Consider the following 11693-nt stretch of genomic DNA (forward strand, 5'->3'; position numbering starts at 1 on the left):
TTTCTGCAAGTACTTCTCTAGCTTTGTTGTTAAATTTCTTCACATTTTCTTCTCTAAATCTTTAGATTTACCTATGGGCCTTTCTTTTCCTTTCTTCATTGAACTTATTTACAAATTATTCCTGTTTCCCACCAATGTTTGTACTAAAGAACTCTGCTAGACTTCATCCATTATCATTTACCATCAATTTCTACTTCCTTTTATAAATTTACCTGCAGCAAGGCTTCATTTCAACAACTATTTTTTTACGTGCTTATGTCACATCATAATTTCTTTATACTACAGTGATGTGCTATTGCTGGGAAGAATTCTTAAAATTTAGTTTGCAGATTTGATTCTCATTTACTTAGTTATTACTTACATGCCTTTCTTTCTGTAGTTTAGTTAATAACCCTTAGTTAATCCTTCTTTCCTAATAGAAATATTTCTAGGCTTAATGGCTGGGTGTGGCGGCTCATGCCTGTAACTCCAGCACTTTGGGAGGCTGAGGCAGGTGGATCACCTGAGCGCAGGAGTTCAAGACCAGACTGGACAACATAATGAAACCCTGTCTCTACAGAAGAAAAAAAAAATACAAAAAATTAGCCGGGGATGACAGTGTGAACCTATGGTCCCAGCTACTCAGGAGGCTGAGGTGGGAGAATTGCATGAGCCTGGGAGGCAGAGGTTTCAGTCAGCTGAGACCATGCCACTGCACTCCAACCTGGGTGACAGAGTGAGATACCCTCTAAAAAAAAAAAGAAAAGAAAAGAAAGAAATATTTTAAGGATTAAATAATAATTAGCATAATACCTCTAATAAGCAATGCTTTCCAAAATACTAAACCTAGGCCTTTTAATGTATTTAACATTAATATAAATGTGAGCATACAAATGGCTCACCTGCTAGAACATTCTGCAGTGATGGAAATAGTCTATATCTATGCTGTTCAATAACATCAGCCACCAGCCACATGCAGCTATGGAGTACTTGCAATGTGCCTACTGCAAATAAGGAATGGAATTTTAGATTTTATTTACTTTTAATTAAAGTATGAATAGCCACATGTGACTAGTGGCTATCATGTTGGATGGTGAAGGCTCAAACCTTCCAAGGGTCATTTTCTACTTTCCAGATCCATTTTTAGGTAGATCTGACTGAGAAAATTAAAAAAAGAGAAATCACACCCAGGATACTTTGCTGCAAATCCAAACTACCATAACTATGTTTTTTCTCATATATCTACCTAATTTTAAAAATTAAATGTTTTGAATTTGAGCTTATTTTTAACAACTCTCATTTATTACCTTCATCAGGTTTCCAATTAGGGTATTTTCAGGTTTGATGACAGACATCAAAAGCTCCTAATCTATCCCTTTGCCTCCAGTGCTATTTTTATCTACACCATTTTAGTTTCTATGTTTGTTATTTTATTCTCAAGCTCTTCCAGGGGAAGAAGTACCTAAATTAACCCCAGCAACCTATCATGGGAGTCTTGAAAGCCATAAAATAGAATGAGACATCAGCATATGCTGATACAAATACCACTGGGATTTCTTAAAAGCTAGTCATAAATTTCTTTTTGTTGTTATGCCTGTTAATATGAAAAAAATGAGAGTGAGACAGAATTTTGTAAGAAGTGTAAAAATTCCTCAGTACTTCCCATACTTGCCAGGATAAAGAATTTTCCTTAAACCATCGTAGATATACTGTTCTTCCGGTCGACAATGTGCAAGGATGAAGAAGGGCTGGGGAGCGCAGTGGGTGGAGCAGCCTTGATTACCTTCCATTTCTTTCACTGTGGATGCAGAGGTTACTTGCAACATTTTTGTCACATTCCTACAAAAGCTATGGTGGAGCTGCTTGTCCCACCACCTCCTCCATATAAACCCCATTATCCTCATGCCCCCAGTGGCTCCATCTATTTATCTGGTCACAGCCATCCTGCCACCTGATGTCTTGCTTCCTATGGCCACACAGCAGGCAAAGCTGGCTTGGCCGAAGCTGGAATTCCAATCAAAACCTTTATTTCAAAATAAATACTGTTTCTCCTTGCTGCTTTCCAGAACTTAAGAGGAGTGAGGAGAAGAAAAATAAAGAGAAACAGGAAAGGAAGAAGAAGAAAAAGGAAAGGACAAGAATAGGGACCAGTAAGAAAAGTGATTTGTTTTTCTAAGACCACCAGAGCGGGCACAAAAGAACCAGCGAGTAGGCAAGTGTAGGAGCGAAACTGCAAGTTTATTTTGGTCACCTAAGGTGTGGGGAAGAGGTCTGTCGGCCTCCGGCAAAGAAGGACGACAGAGTCCCCCGGTGGTGCTCTCAGACGGAGTTCCTGCAGTCCTGACATCCCAACAGGAGTGGAGGACTGAGGAAGGCTGCGCACGGCGTCCCTCCGGAGCGGCTTTTCTAGGAGTGGGAGGGCAATAGGCAGGGCACGGGCGTGTCAGGGGGCGTTCCGCAGGTGCGACCAGGTAAATCTTGGTCTCTTCGGATTGACGTCACCTGGCGCATGCCCAGTTGGTCTGCACCTTCCTGGGCGCCGGCTGCGTTTTCGCGCGCGCAGGAAAAGTTGGTGAAGAAGAACCCGAAAGTGCACCATCTTGCCTCCGTTCGTCCAAACAGTCCAACCTTTTATTGGTAATAGTGATAAGGGGCGCCAGTGGTCTGTCTGACCACTTCCTGCTGTCAAGGGGCGCCGCCAAGGTCGGGGCCCATGGTTGGCACTTGGACGCACGGATGAAGAACAAAACAAGGCACAGCACTAGCATAGGAACGAGGAATGGAAGCATTTGTTGGAATAGGGGCAAAACCCAGAAGGAAGGTCCCAGCAACGTTGAGGAGTATGAGATAGTTAAGAAAATTTAGTAAGTTTGAGGCGAGTGGGGGAAAGCCAAACTGATTTCCACTGATTGCTTTCGGTAGGGGCCCTTTTTAGCTGGGAATGAGGAACGAGTGTGCAGAGTAGTTGTTGGCCAGGCAGTCCCCCACGGGGGGACTCTGTTGGCCTTCTTTGCCGGAGGCCGACAGACCTCTTCCCCACACCTTAGGTGACCAAAATAAATTTGCAGTTTTGCTCCTACACTTGCCTATTCGCTGGTTCTTTTGTGCCCACTCTGGTGGTCTTAGAAAACAAATCAGTTGGTGCCGAAGACCCGGGAGGAGACCCCTCCTCAGGCCTCTAAGGGTTGAGGAACCTCCTCCTGCTCCCATGCGGCAGACGGATCAGGACCTGAGACCCGCTTCCCTCACTCTCACGGCCTCTCTGGGGTAAGTGCCCTTGTCTCCTCTTTACCTCCCTCGGCCAGAAATCCTGCGCAGGTCCGAGGCCCACTTTTGAGCCACCAAGTGGCTCGGGATACCCGTTCAGGACGGAGACGTCCACCTGAAGGTAATCTCCACTTTGGCTCCATGAGCCTCCAGTCTGTCTCTGCTGGTTCCGAAGGACGCTTTGAAGCCAGGCAGAGATCCACTTCCATTTCCATTGTGTCCATTGTGTAAGTAAAGAGGAAACAAATGGGAAACCCCCAGTCCAAATTTCCAAAGAGCACCCCCTTAGGGTGCCTCCTAGCCAATTTAAAAACCTTACAGGTCGAACAAGACCTTAGGAGGAAGCGGTTAATTTTCCTTTCCACTGTGGCGTGATCAACCTCAGCAATTTCTGCCAGTGGCTAGGCAAGTGGTCTTAAATTAATTACATACAAGGCTTTTGGGCCTTATGCTCTCGTCCCGACGGAGGCCGACAGACCTCTTCCCCACACCTTAGGTGACCAAAATAAACTTGCAGTTTTGCTCCTACACTTGCCTACTCGCTGGTTCTTTTGTGCCCGCTCTGGTGGTCTTAGAAAAACAAATCAAAAAGCACAAGAATAGTCTTGCCTCTTTGCTAATTTATTATGTTTTATATAACAATCCACACATACACAAAAAGATTTTTCTCTATGTATTCTAAGTTGCCACTTCCCTTACTCAGTTTTCAGTGCAGAGAGGAAATAGCTAGTGATGATCTTGGATATAAAAATAATGATCCTTAATATTTGTTTCCGAATCTTCTCCAATAGGTTTTCAATACAGAGTTCCAGCCACCCCACCATGATCATTTACCTATGTTGTTTCACAAGGTTTTTTTCTACATTATTCTACTGTAAGTGATACCATGTTCTCGTCAGCATTAAATACCTTTGTCTTATTCTCAATTCATGTTCAGCTTGTTTCTCCCAATGATCTGTGTATTCCTTTTACATACCTTGCAAATAATCAGTGATCCCCTACCCAGGGTATTTATTTCTTCTAGAATCTAAAATCCAATGTCACCCTAAGTGCATGAGCTGCCACCTTTCAGAATAGCACTCAGCTTGTATTTTTTTAGGCCTGTAGATATTCCTGGCCAGGACTGGCTACATAATTTGCAGAGCCCAGGATAAAATAAATATGCAGGACTCCTTGTTCAAAATTATCATGAATGAGACAGAAGGGCATTAAACCAAGCATGGGCTCTTCCAAGCAAGAGGCCCTGGGTGGCAGTACAGGCTGCATGTCTAGGAAGCGGGGAAATGAAGAGGGTCTGAAGTAAAGCTACCACAGAGGATAAAGTGAGGTGAGGGTGGATTTGAGAAACAGTTCCAAAGCAGAAATCAACCAAACCTGGTGACCAACAGGATGTGGGCAGAACAAGAAAAGAAGGAACCAGGGACAATTGTCTGTTTTGAACTTCAGGGACTAGGTGACCTTAGTGCTGGTCACTGAGGTGGGGGAGCAGGCTTGGTGGGGGACATAGCACCATTTAGGAAATAACAAGTTTCAGATGCCCACAGACATCCAGGTGAAGTGTGATAGTTGTTTGATGTTTAAGAGAGAGATCTGGAGGCCGGGGGCGGTGGCTCATGCCTGTAATCCTAGCACTGTGGGAAGCCGAGGCAGGTGGATTGCTTAAGATCAGGAGTTCCAGACCAGCATGGCCAACATGGTGAAATCCCGTCTCTACTCAAAATACAAAAAATTAGCCAGGCATAGGGGTGCACGCCTGTAGTCCTAGCTACTCAGGAGGCTGAGGCAGGAAAATCTCTTGAACCTGGGAGGTGGAGGTTGCAGTGAGCTGAGATTGTACCACTACATTCCAGCCTGGGTGAAAGAGTGAGACTCTGTCTCAAAAAAAAAAAAAAAACTCTGGAGAGGGGAGAGGGTATTAGTGAAGGGGCTGGGCTAGTCCTTGGCCTATTTGACATCGGGGCCATTCCTTGCCCTTCCCCCGTTCTGCTATCTGTCACTGGTAGCCATCCTCTGTAGGCCGTTTCTCCCCAGCTCCTTTTTCAGGGGCATAGGTAGGAGACTGGAGAGAGTTGAGCAGGAGCCAGGGGATTTCTCCCCTTCTCTCTGCTGTAGGGCTGTCCTCCCACTGGGCTTATATCCTCCAAGACTCCAGCTCTCCTTATTTCCACAGGTCAAGAAGCCACTGGCTGTGATAGCCCCACCTCTCTTTTTGTCCCTCTAGCCTAAAAGGGTAGCAGGTTCCTGTCCTTGCTAATTTCTGTGTTGTCTCAATAACCCGTCTATGTTCTCAGCTCTTCCATCACCAGCAGGATGAAGTTTCTTGTATTTTTAAACCCTTTTTGTGTTTTCCTGCGTGGACCCTGTCTATATAGGAGTGATGAGCATACAGCGATGTTTGCTAAAGTAACTGAATGTGCCTTGAGATTGTAGATGGGGACTGAAAATTGCCGCAGAATTTGGTAACAAGTTGGTGATGCTAACAAGAGAATGAAAGCCAGGTTGCTGTGGAATTTTTAAATGGCTGGGAATTGAGGAAGTAATTAATGCATATTTGAGATTTTTATTTTTTAATAAATATATTATTAGAGGAAGGAGCAAAGGAAATAGGATAAAGAGAAAGAAGTTTTGAAGGTGGGAAATTGGCACTGCCCCAAGTAGAATGGGAGCTGGAGGAGATACAGGTGAGAGCCAAGTCATGGCTTGATGAAAGAGCAGCTGAAATTGGCTCCCACAAATGGTGTGTCTGCTGCAGGACTGTGTGATAATCTCCAATGTCTCTCAGGAGTGAAGAAAGTGAACCCAGTGGCTATCACTGTGGTTCTCAAAGTATGGTCCATGGACCAGCAGCAGCTGCTGCGGCCCCTGAAAACCTGCTAGAAATGCAAAACCTCAGGCCATACCCCAGGCCAACCAAATGAGAAAACCTGGGAGTGGGGCTCAGCCATCTGGTTGAAGAGGCCCTCCAAGTGATTCTAATGAATGCTAAAGTTGAGATTGACTGCCAGACCATTGCTACCCAAAGTGTGGTCTGCAATCACGCAGCATCAGCACCATTTGGGAGCTTATCAGAAATGCAGAATCTCTGTCCTCTCCCTCACATCCACATCAGGAGTTTAATAAGATCCCCAGGTGGCTCCTATGCATATTAAGCGGCATTGAACTTAGGGACTTTTTCTCCTCATTGGTATTTGTAGATAGCCAGTGATTCTTGAGGACCTAAATGAGAGGGTAACTTTTAGTGGAGTAATTTCAGGTTAAATTCAGATGACAGAAGAGGTATCAGATTTTGGAGGCTGAGAACCCTGCCTAACACCTTTCAAATGATACCATATAGGTGACTAGACCTGCTGTCCCCTCTCGTGGACTACACGTGAGACAGAAATGGAAAATTACAATGCAAAACAAAACAAAATGCAGCTCTGATGGTCAGCCCTCAGGAAAGGTTATTGAGTGTCTACTATATGTCCTAAGTTCTTTGGTGGACCCTGAAATACGAACTGTTGCTCAGTTCCTATGCTCAGGAGCTCCCAGTCTAGTAGAAGATACAGATGCGTGAACACATTATTACGATCCCTCTGGTAAAGGCATGATCATGATCTGCAAGGGAATTTGGGGATCATGGAGAAGGAGAGAGCCAGACAACCACAGTGGGTCAAAGAAAGCTTGTTGGACGAACTCCTGCCAGAGCTGAATGAGTGGGGATCTACCAGATGATGAGGTGGCAGGAAGAGACATTCCAGGGAGAGGTGGCCTCAGGAACAAAGGCACAGAGACAACACAGAATTTGGGATCTCCACCCTGGGGGCAGGAACATATTCTTTACAAGGCCAGAGTGCATCTAATTAAAAAAACACACACACAGTTATTTTTGACATTTTCAATCCAAATACCATGTAGTCTTACTTTGAGCCTGACTCTTTCTGTAGGGCTTAGGCTAGGCTGGTGTGATGGAAGAATTCTGCAGTGGCAGCAGCATTGACATCACTCCACATCACATGTGAATCAACAGTCCTGAGAGAGGGAAGTCAAGCCCATGTTAGGTGGTCCATGGAGAAGCTCCTCTATTGTCACATTCTTTCTTCTTCTTAACCCAGAAACCATGATTTTGGTGGCACAGAGAAATGTGAATACTCAGGTTAAAAACACTTGACACCCTCATTTCTCCACTCAAATCAGTGTGCCTAAAGGCACACTCATGCACCCAGACCAGCAACACCAACCCTCTCTCTGCACCCCTGTGTTATGTGATCTTAGCTATGCTCATGGTGAACTCATGCCAGAATAAACCAGAATGACTATCTGAAGAGTCTTTCCCAAGAACCTCAGCTCTTCCCCCCTTGCAGAAGATGGGCATGAGTTTCAGGGCCCAAGGGTATTCTGCCTTAGTGGTGTTTAGCTTTCATACATTTATGCTGGAGTATATGATTTTTTTCTTTTTGAGACAAGGCCTGGCTCTGTCACCCAGGCTGGAGCACAGTGGTGGGATCTTGGCTTACTGCAACCTCCGCCTCCCAGGCTCGAGCCAGCCTCCCACCTCAGCTTCTCAAGTAGCTGGGACTACAGGTGTGCACCACCATGCCTGGCTAATTACTGATTTTTTTTTTTTTTGTAGAGATTGGGTTTCACCATGTTGTCTAGGCTGATGTCAAACTCTTGAGCTCAAAGCAATCCACCTGCCTTTCCTCCCAAAATGCTGGGGGATTACGGCATGAGCCACCATGCCTGGCCTATATGATGTTTTTATATTCTAAAAGGATCCTTCAAGAAAGAGGCAGATGTCTTATATTTGCCTCTCATGGCATCTCTAATTTTACAAGGGTGCCCACTCAAATACTCAATTTTGTACAACGAAGTATTGCTCGAAGGAGGCACATTAGCTTGAAGCAATCTCAGTCAGTGTTAGTTCAAAATTTTTACAGAGGCCACTTGATGCATTCAGTAAAACCAGGAGTCAAAGAAATTTAACTTAGATTTGGCCATTTTCCTGGAATCACCACTGATGGATGTTGCTGGAAATAAGACATCTATATACCACCTTATAAAGCAAGATGGTATGTGATTTTGATGTGAAGATCACAAGCAGCAGATTGACTTTCTGTGGTTAGGATAAAGTATCCAGAGGCAACATCATATCCAAAAAGTCCTGCGTGTCAAACAGCTCATCTGGAAGTGAATATGATGTGGTTTGCAGAACTGTTAAAAGATTGGGAAAGTGGTTCTAGTGATGGGAGAGACCTGATGTAAAGGACTCATGTGAAAAGTTTTAATAAAATAGATTCAAGGAGTGTGAGAATGGCAATAAGCAAAGTATTATTTTATAAAATGCTTTTTAAAAATATTTACCTGTAATATTTAATGAATAGTTTTTTTTAACCTAGTCACACACACTATAAGGTAATAAGTTCAATGCAGTATACCTGTTGAGTGGCAAACTCATATATTTGATATCCATCACAATAGTTGGATGTCTAATAGGCATCTCAAGCTTAACAGGACCGAAATAAAATTCTTAGTTTTCTTTTCAAACATGTTTCTTCCCCAGTTTTGCTCATTTTAATAAGTGGCACTGCAATTTACCCTTTAGTTTAAGATAAAAACTTAGAAGCCATTCTCGACTCCTCTTTTTCTCCCATATCCCAGATTTATCTTCAAAATACATCCTAAATCCAACCAATTCCACCACCTCCACCACTACGGTATTCATCCAGCACTCATGATCTCTAACCTGGACTACCTCCTAACTAGTCTTACTGTTTCACTTTTGTCCTCTTACAGGCAGACCTCCACATAGCAGCCAAATTGTGTAAAATACACAAAAAATAAAGCATGCCCCTCTCCTGTCCAAGAGCCTCTGATAGTATCCCATCACACTGAGAAGATATCCAGATTTTCCTTCTGAGGCCCAGAAGACCCTATAATTATATTACTATCTCCGTCTCAACTCTCGGTAACCTGCTCTCCTTTCCCTCCTTCCTATCCACATTGCCTTCTGTCTTCCTTCATCACACTAAACTCATGTTCATATCAGGCTGTCACACTTCCAGTCCTCTGCCAGAACACCCTGCTTCCAGATCTTACCATGACCTGCTGACTCCTGAGCTTCATTCAGGCATCTGCTCAAATATGTCCTTAAAAAGGCCTTTCCTCATCACCCTGCTAAAATTGCACTTCAAACCTGATTCTTTTTTCTTTTGAGCACTTATTACCAGCAGCTCTATGACATTGAGATATCGTCTGTCTTGTTCATCCCTCTGTCCCTAAAATAGTGCTTAGCATTTATAGTTGCTTAAACATTTCTTTCCTGAATTTAAAGTAGTACTTGACTATTCCATCTATATCCATGTAAGAATGGTTAACCATTCTAGTGGGTCAACAAACTTTTTGTGAACCTTTTTGTTGGAAGCTCTAGTGGTTCTCAAATTTCACCATGCATCAGAATCACTTGGAGAGTTTGTTAAAGCACAGATTAATGGGATGCAGCCTCAAAGTTTCTGATTTTAAAAATGTGGGGTGGGGTTGGAAAATTTGCATCCTAACAAGTTGCAAGGTGCTGCTGCAGCTTCTGGTCCAGGTACCACACTTTTAGAACATAAGAAACAACTGAGTCAAACATCACCTCTGGCAATGCCACTTCTTCACATTTTCTCTTCCCAATCCCTTGACCCTTTTTTTCACTTGCCAGTAGCACCACAGAAAGCCATAGGACTTATGCCCCAGATCTACTCCTCACTAGGACAACCTTGTGATATGAAGCGCTTGAGGACCAAGGCTTCCATTCCTCTACTTCCAGGATTTTGCACTGCACTTCTCGGGTTTTGCACAAAGTCGTAGAAGGAAAAGTGTTTGTGGAGCATTGTGCATTCTAATGATGTCAAAATTTGTAAAAGGAATGCCTTTTATCCTCCTCCCCTGCCAGGCTTTAAGCCAGTGCTTTCTGCACCTTAAGAATATGTCAGCATCGTCAATACTAAAAGGTTGTGGTTCACTCCAGTCAAACAGGACTCTTTTCCCAGCAATTGCAAGCCTGGGCAATGACTGATTGTTTAACTTCTGCCCTGTGTTGTTCGAAGGGAGCAGGACTGAGATCTAGTTCTTCAACTGCAGCAGTGAGATTTCCTATGTATTTCAGTGGGTAATGGCTGGGTGAAGGGAGAAGTTTCTGAAACCTTTCTCACTTTGAAGGGGTGTGTGTGTTAGACTTCCACTTAGATGAATCAGCCTGGAGCCCTTTCGGGCTTCCATGTTTCTTTTCCACCCCCGTTTTATCATGCACATTTAAAATTGAGTGATAATTCTGAGCCCCATTTTCTTTTATCTTGTTTCCTGATCGTCTCCTACTGCTTGTTCCTCAGAGTAAAAGCATTAAAGCTCTCTCTAAGAAAACAATTATCTTGGGGGGTATGACCCATCCAACATTTACCTTATTTACATTTACAACATTCAATACCTTAGCCATTTGTGATGGGTTAATCAAGCTTTTAACAAGTCTTTGAAATCAGGAGAAAGGAATTTTATGGGAAATTGGTGGTAGTGTAATCAGTGAACATCTGGGGTACAAAGCATGTCAGACAAGGGACCCTTGTGTTGGAACTGTTCTGTGATTTAATTCTGTTTAATTCTATCACACATGTAGATTCATGTAATTACACGAATTTACATGTGTGATAGAATTAAACAGAATTAAAATACACACTACTGCACTGTAAATATACACAGAATTACATACACACACACACACACGACTGTAAAACTGGTGAAATCTGAACAAGGTGGATTGTATTGTCAATATCCTGGTTAGGATACCGTACTGTAGTTATTCAAGATGTTACTGTTGGGGAAGACTGGGTACATTGGAGAAAAGTAGGTACACATAATCTCTGATATTTCTTACAACTGCATGTTAAAATAATCTCAAAATTCAAAGTTTAAAAAAGAATTGCTGCACAGAGGACAGGACTGGTGGATGTCAGAATGCAGAGTCCCCGTTTGCAGTGAAAGCATCGTCAGAGCCCAGAGAAGAGGACAGAACCCCAATCTAAGGGGAAGAGAGGCATGGAAGGGAAGATGAGGCATGATCCTAGGGAAAACTCCATTTTCCTCCTGTCCTTAAATTATACTGAGGAGAATATAGTCTATCACTAAGTCATAATTCCTAGAACAATCATCTGTCAGATGTGAAAGCAATAATAGTACTAGATGACACTGAGTGCTGCCAGCTGCCTGTTTTTTTTTACATGAGTTATCTTGTTTGATCCGCTAATGTCCTATGGTATAGATACTATTATTATATCCATTTTACAAATGAGAAAATCAAGGCACAGAGAAATGAAGAAACATAACTGGCAACTGGCAAAGCCAGGATTTGTCTGATATGCTCAGCAGTGCAGCATCAACACTATTGGGTGCTCACCATGTGCTAGGTATACTGCCCTAAATGCTTTCTTTTC

Source organism: Trachypithecus francoisi, unplaced genomic scaffold (assembly GCF_009764315.1).
Source record: "Trachypithecus francoisi isolate TF-2019V2 unplaced genomic scaffold, Tfra_2.0 Lachesis_group7, whole genome shotgun sequence".
In the NCBI taxonomy this organism is placed as follows: domain Eukaryota; kingdom Metazoa; phylum Chordata; class Mammalia; order Primates; family Cercopithecidae; genus Trachypithecus; species Trachypithecus francoisi.